The following is a 12,646-nucleotide window of genomic DNA, read 5'->3' as shown; positions in this document are numbered from 1 at the left end:
CCCTGCTTAGCCTCTGAGATCGAGCGCTTTCAGGGTGATGTGACCTTAGGCGAACGCTTCGGGACATACTCAAAACTCTTGACAGATGCTAAAATGGTCACCTTGGGAAACAAGAGAAAGAAAAACAGGTCAAAGCCAACAATATAAAAAGATTCCTACGGCACCTGTAATTAGGTACTATCCAGGCCGGACCCTGCTTAGCCTCTGAGATCAGATGAGATTGGGCGCTTTCAGGGTGATGTGGCTGTAGGAGATTTCTTTGGGCTCTCTCAGCCCTCTTGACAAATGCCAAGATGATCACCTTGGGAAACAAGCGGAAAATAAAAACCATGTCAACGCCAACAACATAAAAAGAAGCCTACGGCACCTGGTACTCCCAGTTGGTCTCCCATCCAGTTACTAATCAGGCCCGACAATGCTTAGCTTCCGAGATCAGACAAGATCAGGCACTTTCAAGGTGATGGGGCCATAGGCGATCTCTTTGGGCACTCTCAACCATCTTGACAAACGCCAACATGGTCATCTTGGGAAACAAGCGAAAAAAACAAGTCATTGCCAACATTAGAGGCTAAGCAGGGTTGGGCAACCAGTTTTCTTGCCTGATGTAGGCATCTCAGAACTGTCATCTGGCTGCTTCCCAGGTTTCCAACTCCTTCAACTAATCCCAGGAGACAATACTTCGCCTCCATCCTGGTGGAGGTTCCAAACAACCGATCAATGGTTCCTGTCACCTCCGTCCAGTAGCGGATCAACTTCGGGCATCTCCAAAACATGTGCATAATGTCTCCTCCCATGTTCCCGCACCGGGGGCAACTTGCGTCCAGCTGTTCTGCCAAATTGAAAAAGTTTACGAGGAGCATAATAGGTTCTATATAATAAGAACAGATGTGACATCCTCTGTGAGGAGAGCCACAATTCACCACAGGCAGGATTCCTGTGGCCAATTATAGCTCGGGGGGGGGTTTAGTACACACCCCACACTATATAAGGCCGCCAGCGCGGCGGCATTGTATAGTGTGTTGCGGTGGTCAGGGAAAGAGGACGATACGCAGGGACAGTGTCTTTACTGCTTGGGAACCTAGCACTGTTACAGTGGGTGTTATGTGCCTCCTGCACACACACCTGAAGCTACCCTTTATTACTGGTGTTCAATTTCTGCAATACATGCAGAAATACGTGCAGAAGTTAGAGTGGGTGTTGTGTGCCTCCTGCACAGTATACACCTTATTGCTGGTGTTCTGTTTCTGTAGTACAGGAACCTAGCACTGTTACAGTGCTAGGGTGTACAGAGAAGCTGGTATATATAGAAGACTATAGCATACAGAAGAAAGGCTAGTGAATACAGAATACAGACTCCTGTATGTAGATAGGCTTGAGTATACAGAGATGCTAGAGTAAACAGTGAGGCTGGGGTACACAGAGAGGCTAGTTTAAAGAGAGGCTAGTACACACAAAGATGTTAGTGTATATAGAGAGGTTAGTGTATAGAGAGAGTCGAGTGTATACAGAAAGGACAGTGCCTATAGAGAAGCTAGTGTATACAGAAGACAGGCTTGGGTATACATCAAAGCTGACAGTGTATACAGAAGACTTGGTAGTGTATACAGAGAGTCTAGTGGGTACAGAAGACAGACTGGTGTATTCTAGCTAGTTTTTACAGTCTAGTATATACAGAAGACAGTCTGTGGTATACAGAGGGTTTTGTGTATTCAGAGAGTCTAGTGTATACAGTCGGCGAGTGTATACATAAGACTGGCTAGTTTACACAGTGTTTACAGAGATGCAAGGGTGTACAGAGAAGCTAGTATATATAGAAGACTACAGCATACAGAAGAAAGGCTAGTGAATACAGAATACAGACTCGTGTATGCAGATAGGCTTGAGTATACAGAGATGGTAGAGTAAACAGTGAGGCTGGGGTACACAGAGAGGCTAGTTTAAAGAGAGGCTAGTATATACAAAGATGTTAGTGTATATAGAGAGGTTAGTGTATAGAGAGAGTCGAGTGTATACAGAAAGGACAGTGCATACAGAGAAACTAGTGTATACAGAGGACAGGCTTGGATATATATCAAAGCTGACAGTGTATACAGAAGAATGGGTAGAGTATACAGAGAGTCTAGAGGGTACAGAAGACAGGGTGGTGTATTCTAGCTAGTTTTTACAGTCTAGTGTATCCAGAAGACAGGCTGTGGTATACAGAGGGTTTAGTGTATTCAGAGAGTCTAGTGTATACAGTCGGCGAGTGTATACATAAGGCTGGCTAGTTTACACAGTGTTTACAGAGATGCAAGGGTGTACAGAGAAGGTTGTATATATAGAAGACTACAGCATACAGAAGAAAGGCTAGTGAATACAGAATAAAGGCTGGCTTCTACGGAGAGACTAGTGTATGCAGAACACTATCTAGGGTATACAGAGAGGCTAGATTATACAGAGAGGCTAGTGCATAGAGTGAAGCTATTGTATATAGAAGCCTGGTTAGTGTATACATAGAAGCTAGTGTGTACAGAAGAAAGGCTAGACAGGCTATAAAGAGAGACAAGTGTTTACAGAAGACAGGCTAGGGCATACAGAAGACAGAAGACGGGCTAGTGTATTCAGAACATAGGCTAGTGTATATCGAAGAGAGGCTATTGTATGCAGAAGGCCGGCTAGTTTAAACATGCTGGTGTATATAGAGAGGCTAGTGAATTTACATTTCATCATTTCATCTAGCTCACATCTCTAATGGAGTTTGTCTCATTGCCATGTTATGCCTTTTCATTCTTATGCTAAATATAGATTATACTCACTACACGATTTTAATCATCCACATCAAGCATGCAATAAAACTATCATACATCAAAATATACCATGTACTCTTTTGCTCTATTTTGCATATTTGTAATTCTCCACATCAACTATCACATTGAGTATGTGACAGTCCTGACACACCATCCTGACTTATTTTGCTTTATTTCTTATTAGAAATAGAGATTACTACCTCAAAATCCGGTTAAATCTATTCACTTCGATGAGTTCTACCGCTAATTGTACGGTAATGCAAAATGTTCACAAAACCATCCATTTGCTACCAGACATGCTGCACATACTAAAAGTAATGTAACTATCGCTCGCTAACGATGTAAACAGTTTTATTGCTTTTCTGACATTAACCGAGTATCTCTGACATTAACTGAGTATCTCTCTGCACTATGATCTTAATAATAATAATAATAAGAAGAAGAAGATTGTGTAATGCAAAGATCAACTAGTCTAATATAAGCTTTCTCAATGCTACCGGCATATCCTTTAAATTAGGACTAACGTTGGAATTTTCAAGCTACGTCAACTTACTCTTAAATAATGTATACCTGCTGCTTAGCTCACACTTTGCTGTATGTAGCCGCGTTAACTGTATACATCTCACATCTCTAATGCAATTTGTCTCTTTGTCATGTCATAGTTTGCCAGTTATTATACTTTCTCATTCTTAATGACACGTAAGGACCCTGAAAAACGATAGAAACCTATTCGCGTCGTTGCTGATATTTCATGATTACAGCAATCAACTCATCTAATTGCTATTCCGACATTCCTCCTTGGTATTACTTTGCAACGCTCTATTGAACAATGTAAAGGTAAGCTAGATATTTTGTGTATTTCCACTTAAACTCGACTTGTATATACTGTCTCAATATTATCCGTTTTTGCTTAATTAGATTGTAGAGTTTGCTATGTCTAAATCCAGGTTACCTACTCACTTTTATTACGTATACTGCTAATATAAGGATAATACAAAACCATCGTATTGCTTCTTTACACGCTGCACATATTAAGAGTAATGCAATGCTACCGAGAACAGTTTAATTGCTCTTCTCACATTTAGCTTGTATCTCTCTGCTATAGGAAACTGAATTTGTACTACAACGATCACTCAGTGCTACCGGGATAATTTTTACTTTTAGAGTAATGAGATGATTTCTCAGTCATTTTGAAGCTACCGATTGCTTCCGATCTCTTTTCAACTGAAATACTTAATTTCTGCTATTGCAGAATATTTAGCTGCTTAGCTCACACTTATATATTGCAGAAAATTGCAGAATGCTGCTTAGCTCACACTTTGCTGTACGTAGCCGTGTTGACAGTATTGATACCTGTAAGTAACCAACGGGGATTGACATTTTATCTCAAATTCATATTCACATTTCTAATGCAGTTTGTCTTTTTGCCATGTCATCCTCTGCAAGTTATTATCCTTTCTCATCCTTATGCTATATTTGGGGTATATTCACTACATGATTAAACACACGTAATGAACGTGATTGATAAAAATCTACACACGTCGTTGCTGTTATTTCGTGTATTTCCACTTAAACCCGACCTGTATTTCAATAGTAATCTGAGTTATATTGCTATATTTATTATTAGAATAAACAGATTACTATCTCTAAATCCTGGTAAACCAACTCACACAAAACCATCTTATTTCTACCTTACACGCAGCACATATTAAAATATTAACATTTAGCCGGTATCTCTCTGCAATAGTAAACGAAATGTGTAGATTACTCATCTAATATCGTCTACTCAGTACTACCGGAACAACTTTTAAATTTAGAATAATGCAACGATTTCTCAGTTTTATGAAGCTACTGCAACTAACGCTTTGGATCTCTTTCCTGATAAATTACGCTCTGCAATATTAAGCCATGTAAATTGTCCTATTGGTCCGCTAACAATGCTATGTATAATAATACCAATCTTTCAAAAGCAATATCGTCTCACTGCAATACTTACACTCTGCATAATAAATATGAATAATACGAATAATGCTAATAACAAAGTCGTCTAAAACTCGGCTATAAGTAGAGAATAAAACTATCTTACATCAAAATAAATCATGTACTGCCAAACCAATAACGGCCAATTACTTAACGTCTATCAGTCAATGACTTAACAAAATAAACTTAGCACTCTTTTGCTCTATTTTGTATATTTGTAGTTCTCCACATTAACTGTCACATTGATATCAACACTGACAACACACCACTTTTTAACAGCACCAAAATATGACAAAAGCACTGTAACTCTTTACATGTTTCAGAAGTAGTTGCATTAGCAAAAAATAAAGTCCTGTCTTCTTTACACGCTAGCCTTTCTTTATAAATTAATCTCTCCGTGTACACCAGCCACTCTATATAGACTAGCCTCTCTGTCTTCTGTATACACGTGCCCGTAATCTATATGCACTAGCCTGCCTTCTTTTTACAATATTCTAGGGTGTCCCAGCCTCTCTGCATACACTAGCCTCACTGAATTCCCCAGACTGTCTTCTGTATACACAAGCCTATCTGTAAAAAATAGCCTGCCTTTGAGTATTAGCCTCTCTGTATAAACTAGCCGGTCCTCTGCATACTCTAGCCTCTCTGTGTAACACGCTCTCTCTCGGGATTCCCTAGCCTCCATCTCTGCATACCTAGGACCTTCCTCTGTATAATCTAGCCTATCTGTAAACACTAGCCAGTCTTTTGTACAAATTAGCCTCTCTGTAGCCGGTCTCTGTATACACGAGCCTCAGTGTCTACTCTTGGTTGTCTTTTGTATACACTAGCATCTCTTTATACATTATCTCTCTGTGTACCCAAGCCTCTCTGTATACACTAGTCCGCCTGTATACACTAGCAAGTCTGCATACACTAACCTCCATCTCTGCATACCCAGGACGTTCTTCTCGATAATCTAGCCTATCTGTATACACTATCTGTAGACATTAGCCTCCCTGTATAAACTAGCTGGTCTACTGTATACACTAGTCCGTCTGTATACACTAGCAAGTCTGCATACACTAGCCTCTCTGTGTAACCCAGCCTCTCTCTCTGTATAGCCTAGCCTCCATCTCTGCATTCCCAGGACGTTCTTCTCTATAATCGAGCCTATTTGTATACACTAGCCTGCCTTTTGTACACATTAGCCTCTCTGTATAAACTGTATACACTAGTCCATCTGTATACACTAGCCAGTCTGCAATACTCTAGCCTCTCTGTCTAACACAGTCTCTCTCTCTCTGTATACCCTAGCCTCCATCTCTGCATACCCAGGACGTTCTTCTGTATAATCTAGCCTATCTATATACACTAGCCTGTGTTTTGTACACTTTAGCCTCTCTGTATAAACTAGCCGGTCTTCTGCATACACGAGTCTCTCTGTATACCCTTGGATGTCTTTTGTATACACTAGCTGCTCTTTATACATCCAAGCCTCTCTGTATACACTAGTCCGTCTGTATACACTAGCAAGTTTGCATACACCAGCCTCTGTGTAACCCAGCCTCTCTCTCTGTATACCCTAGCCTCCATCTCTGCATACCCAGAACCTTCGTCTGTATAATCTAGCCTATCTATATACACTAGCCTGTGTTTTGTACTTTAACCTATCTGTATAAACTAGCCGGTCTTCTGCATACACGAGTCTCTCTGTATACCCTTGGATGTCTTTTGTATACACTAGCTGCTCATTATACATTAGCTCTCTGTATACTCAAGCCTCTCTGTATACACTAGTCCGTCTGTATACACTAGCAAGTCTGCATACACCAGCCTCTCTGTGTAACCCAGCCTCTCTCTCTGTATACCCAAGATGTTCTTCTCTATAATCTAGCCTATTTGTATACACTAGTGTCACGTACCTGGTGAAGGGAGCCCGGAATGCAGGGAGCGGCCTCTCGTAAGCCTCTGGCTCGAGAATCCCTGGAAGTGGGGACAGGAATTCTAGAGTTCAGAGGGCACAAGTGCCGAGCTGGTGAAGAGTAGAACCGGCCCTGGAGCTGACAGCAGACTATGGCAGGCACAGGTGGTCAGACTGGTACAAATGGCAGAAGGCGGCAGACAACAGCAGGCACAGGTTATTTGGACTGGAACAGCTGGCAGGCAGGCAGCAGACAACAGCAGGCACAGGTGGTCAGACTGGAACAGCTGGCAGAAGAAGCGAGGTCAAGGTACAAGCCGGGTCGGTAACAGGCGGGCAGCAACGGTACACAGGAGAAGGCAGAAGCGAGGTCAAACGGTCCGACACACTAGCTGCTCTTTATACATCCAAGCCTCTTTGTATACACTAGTCCGTCTGTATACACTAGCAAGTCTGCATACACCAGCCTCTGTGTAACCCAGCCTCTCTCTCTGTATACCCTAGCCTCCATCTCTGCATACCCAAGATGTTCTTCTCTATAATCTAGCCTATTTGTATACACTAGCCTGTCTTTTGCACACATTAGCCTCTCTATATAAACTAACCGGTCTTCTGTATACACTAGTCCGTCTGTATACACTAGCAAGTATGCATACTCTAGCCTCTCTCTCTGTATACCCTAGCCTCCATCTCTGCATACCCAGAACGTTCTTCTGTATAATCTAGCCTATCTGTATACACTAGTGTATACAGACGGACTAGTGTATACAGAGGACCGGCTAATGTGTACAAAAGACAGGCTAATGTATACAGATAGGCTAGATTATACAGAAGAACGTCCTGGGTATGCAGAGCGCTCAGCTTCAAGGTATGGCCAACGTGAGTAATATGAGGGACACTCCTCACTCCCGCCCCCACCTACCAGATCTGACTTTCATCCCCTTGCCCTCTCTGCCCCGGTCATCTGGTGGCAGTTTTATGCACTCCCTGGCCCCCACCCATTCATAATCCTTACCGACCTTTCCTTCCGCTGCTCACTGGAACACACTGGATGACTTGTCTAATTAACCAACCTGTCTGACACCGGTCCCCCTTGGAGGCTTTACCCATCACTGTTTGGGTGGTCCCTGCCTCCACCTGGATGCTCCACATATACCCCGACGACATTGTCGGAGGGGCACCACTTGACAGGACACGGGGCTGTCATGCCGGTGGCATCTCCCATTGGAGGAAGGGATGATGGCCCCAACCCCTTGGCAGCAGGTTCTTTCATGTACAGACCAGGGCAGCTCATCTTTCCTTCTGGAGTCTTGACCTTACAGGGGGGAGTTGCACTTTGGGGGGTCTGAGTGATACCTAGTGCGCTGTACTGGAAGGGCTTGACATTCCCGCATGTTTGTCCCCTCCCCCTGGTTGCGCCCCTCGCCCCCCCCCATTGGCCCCCACCTACGCTTTGCCGACATTGCCTTCTGCAGCTTTCGGGTACCCTGGATGACTTATTTATTGAGCCTATTAGTACGAGACACTGCTTCCCTCCAGTGTGACTCTGGACCCCCCTAGAGGATTTACCCCTTACTGTTTGGGCAGACCCAGCCTCCCTCTGGATGCTCTACACAGCCCCCGATGGCGATGCAGGAGAGACACTAATTGGCGGGCCCCAGGACTGCTGCTCGGGTGAAGTCTCCCGTTGGATGGAGGGATGGTGGATTGCCTGCCGGATTTTCCATGCACCGACCAGGGCTGCTCCTCTTTCATCTTGATGTGATGACCATGGAGGGGAGGAGTTGAAATTTATGGGGTCCGGGTGGTTGCTGGTGGGAGTGCGCTAAAGGACTTGACATTTCCGCATGTTTGTCCCCTCTCCCCTGTCTCCCCCCTCCCTTCCCCCCTTCCCTTCCCACCCTTCCCTTCCCTCCTTTCCCTCCCCCTTTCCCCCCTTCCACCCCCCCCTTTTCCCCCCTTCCCTGCCCCTTTTCGCCCCGGGGCGTGGACGGGGGAGAGGGGTTAAGGAGAGGACAATCTGCCAAAGGGAGAAATGCATTTGTTCGGGGACTGCATGTACTTTTGGAGTATGGGACGGGGGGGGTGGATCCCATTCTGTGATGCCTTTTCTGTTGTGACAGGCTCCCTCGTGCATGCCTACAATTAGGGCGAGCCAAGGAAACCCCTCATTGCTGACAGTTATGTGCTCTACCTCTGTTTTGATTATATTATTATTTTTTGGTTCTATGATGTTACTGATTGTCTTTTATTTGCATACCGGTATCAGACGTGACATTTACCACTGCCGGGACTGGGGGGACTAGGATTCGGGGGCTCCTTCTCCGACCTGTCTACCCACCAATCCAAGTAGGACAGCGCTTTAAACCCAGTGTACATCTATTAAGCGCTATAGCATAATTGTGCTGTTTTAGTATACCCTTCCTGTACTGTTGAGTGTGGACAACCCTTAATTTCCCTCTCCCCCTGGGGTTGAGGTGCCCAGCCTCTTTTTCCCCTTACCTTTCCTTCCATTTGCCCTTCCTTTCTCCCCTTTAGTATACAGATAGGACAGTGCATATAGAGAAACTAGTGTATACAGAGGACAGGCTTGGATATATATCAAAGCTGACAGTGTATACAGAAGAATTGGTAGAGTATACAGAGAGTCTAGAGGGTACAGAAGACAGGGTGGTGTATTCTAGCTAGTTTTTACAGTCTAGTGTATCCAGAAGACAGGCTGTGGTATACAGAGGGTTTAGTGTATTCAGAGAGTCTAGTGTATACAGTCGGCGAGTGTATACATAAGGCTGGCTAGTTTATACAGTGTTTACAGAGATGCAAGGGTGTACAGAGAAGGTTGTATATATAGAAGACTACAGCATACAGAAGAAAGGCTAGTGAATACAGAATAAAGGCTGGCTTCTACGGAGAGACTAGTGTATGCAGAACACTATCTAGGGTATACAGAGAGGCTAGATTATACAGAGAGGCTAGTGCATAGAGTGAAGCTATTGTATATAGAAGCCTGGTTAGTGTATACATAGAAGCTAGTGTGTACAGAAGAAAGGCTAGACAGGCTATAAAGAGAGACAAGTGTTTACAGAAGACAGGCTAGGGCATACCAGAAGACAGAAGACGGGCTAGTGTATTCAGAACATAGGCTAGTGTATATCGAAGAGAGGCTATTGTATGCAGAAGGCCGGCTAGTTTAAACATGCTGGTGTATATAGAGAGGCTAGTGGATTTAGAGGGTAGGCTAAGTGATAACATAAGACAATCTTGGCTATACAGAGACATTTCATCATTTCATCTAGCTCACATCTCTAATGGAGTTTGTCTCATTGCCATGTTATGCCTTTTCATTCTTATGCTAAATATAGATTATACTCACTACACGATTTTAATCATCCACATCAAGCATGCAATAAAACTATCATACATCAAAATATACCATGTACTCTTTTGCTCTATTTTGCATATTTGTAATTCTCCACATCAACAATCACATTGAGTATGTGACAGTCCTGACACACCATCCTGACTTATTTTGCTTTATTTCTTATTAGAAATAAAGATTACTACCTCAAAATCCGGTTAAATCTATTCACTTCGATGAGTTCTACCGCTTATTGTACGGTAATGCAAAATGTTCACAAAACCATCCATTTGCTACCAGACATGCTGCACATACTAAAAGTAATGTAACTATCGCTCGCTAACGATGTAAACAGTTTTATTGCTTTTCTGACATTAACCGAGTATCTCTGACATTAACTGAGTATCTCTCTGCACTATGATCTTAATAATAATAATAATAAGAAGAAGAAGATTGTGTAATGCAAAGATCAACTAGTCTAATATAAGCTTTCTCAATGCTACCGGCATATCCTTTAAATTAGGACTAACGTTGGAATTTTCAAGCTACGTCAACTTACTCTTAAATAATAGCTTTAGCTGCTTAGCTCACACTTTGCTGTATGTAGCCGCGTTAACTGTATTAATGGTTACATGTAAATTACCAATGGGGATTGACATTTCATGTCTATCTCACATCTCTAATGCAATTTGTCTCTTTGTCATGTCATAGTTTGCCAGTTATTATACTTTCTCATTCTTAATGACACGTAAGGACCCTGAAAAACGATAGAAACCTATTCGCGTCGTTGCTGATATTTCATGATTACAGCAATCATCTCATCTAATTGCTATTCCGACATTCCTCCTTGGTATTACTTTGCAACTCTCTATTGAACAATGTAAAGGTAAGCTAGATATTTTGTGTATTTCCACTTAAACTCGACTTGTATATACTGTCTCAATATTATCCGTTCTAATTTTGCTTAATTAGATTGTAGAGTTTGCTATGTCTAAATCCAGGTTACCTACTCACCTTTATTACGTATACTGCTAATATTAGGATAATACAAAACCATCTTATTGCTTCTTTACACGCTGCACATATTAAGAGTAATGCAATGCTACCGAGAACAGTTTAATTGCTCTTCTCACATTTAGCTTGTATCTCTCTGCTATAGGAAACTGAATTTGTACTACAACGATCACTCAGTGCTACCGGGATAATTTTTACTTTTAGAGTAATGAGATGATTTCTCAGTCATTTTGAAGCTACCGATTGCTTCCGATCTCTTTTCAACTGAAATACTTAATTTCTGCTATTGCAGAATATTTAGCTGCTTAGCTCACACTTATATATTGCAGAAAATTGCAGAATGCTGCTTAGCTCACACTTTGCTGTACGTAGCCGTGTTGACAGTATTAATACCTGTAAGTAACCAACGGGGATTGACATTTTATCTCAAATTCATATTCACATTTCTAATGCAGTTTGTCTTTTTGCCATGTCATCCTCTGCCAGTTATTATCCTTTCTCATCCTTATGCTATATTTGTGGTATATTCACTACATGATTAAACACACGTAATGAACGTGATTGATAAAAACCTACACACGTCGTTGCTGTTATTTCGTGTATTTCCATTTAAACCCGACCTGTATTTCAATAGTAATCTGAGTTATATTGCTATATTTATTATTAGAATAAACAGATTACTATCTCTAAATCCTGGTAAACCAACTCACACAAAACCATCTTATTTCTTAACATTTAGCCGGTATCTCTCTGCAATAGTAAACGAAATGTGTAGATCACTCATCTAATATCGTCTACTCAGTACTACCGGAACAACTTTTAAATTTAGAATAATGCAACGATTTCTCAGTTTTATGAAGCTACAGCAACTAACGCTTTGGATCTATTTCCTGTTAAATTACGCTCTGCAATATTAAGCCATGTAAATTGTCCTATTGGTCCGCTAACAATGCTATGTATAATAATACCAATCTTTCAAAAGCAATATCGTCTCACTGCAATACTTACACTCTGCATAATAAATATGAATAATACGAATAATGCTAATAATAAAGTCGTCTAAAACTCGGCTATAAGTAGAGAATAAAACTATCTTACATCAAAATAAATCATGTACTGCCAAACCAATAATGGCCAATTACTTAACGTCTATCAGTCAATGACTTAACAAAATAAACTTAGCACTCTTTTGCTCTATTTTGTATATTTGTAGTTCTCCACATTAACTGTCACATTGATATCAACACTGACAACACACCACTTTTTAACAGCACCAAAATATGAAAAAAGCACTGTAACTCTTTACATGTTTCAGAAGTAGTTGCATTAGCAAAAAATAAAGTCCTGTCTTCTTTACACGCTAGCCTTTCTTTATAAATTAATCTCTCTGTGTACACCAGCCACTCTATATAGACTAGCCTCTCTGTCTTCTGTATACACGTGCCCGTAATCTATATGCACTAGCCTGCCTTCTTTTTACAATATTCTAGGGTGTCCCAGCCTCTCTGCATACACTAGCCTCACTGAATTCCCCAGACTGTCTTCTGTATACACAAGCCTATCTGTAAAAAATAGCCTGCCTTTGAGTATTAGCCTCTCTGTATA

At 41.8% G+C, this 12,646-nt stretch overlaps 1 pseudogene; it reads right to left on the bottom strand.

The window, feature by feature from the left end:
• Nucleotides 1-355: 355 nt before the first annotated feature.
• Nucleotides 356-474, bottom strand: LOC143948515 (5S ribosomal RNA; annotated as a pseudogene).
• Between the last annotated feature and the right edge of the window lie 12,172 nt (nucleotides 475-12,646).

The sequence above is a fragment of the Lithobates pipiens genome, unplaced genomic scaffold (genome assembly GCF_037356315.1).
Source record: "Lithobates pipiens isolate NorthernLeopardFrog02 unplaced genomic scaffold, aLitPip1_a1.2 Scaffold_30, whole genome shotgun sequence".
NCBI lineage: Eukaryota > Metazoa > Chordata > Amphibia > Anura > Ranidae > Lithobates > Lithobates pipiens.
The sequence above is the reverse complement of the archived record's forward strand: the minus strand, read 5'-3'. Positions and strand labels throughout refer to the sequence as shown.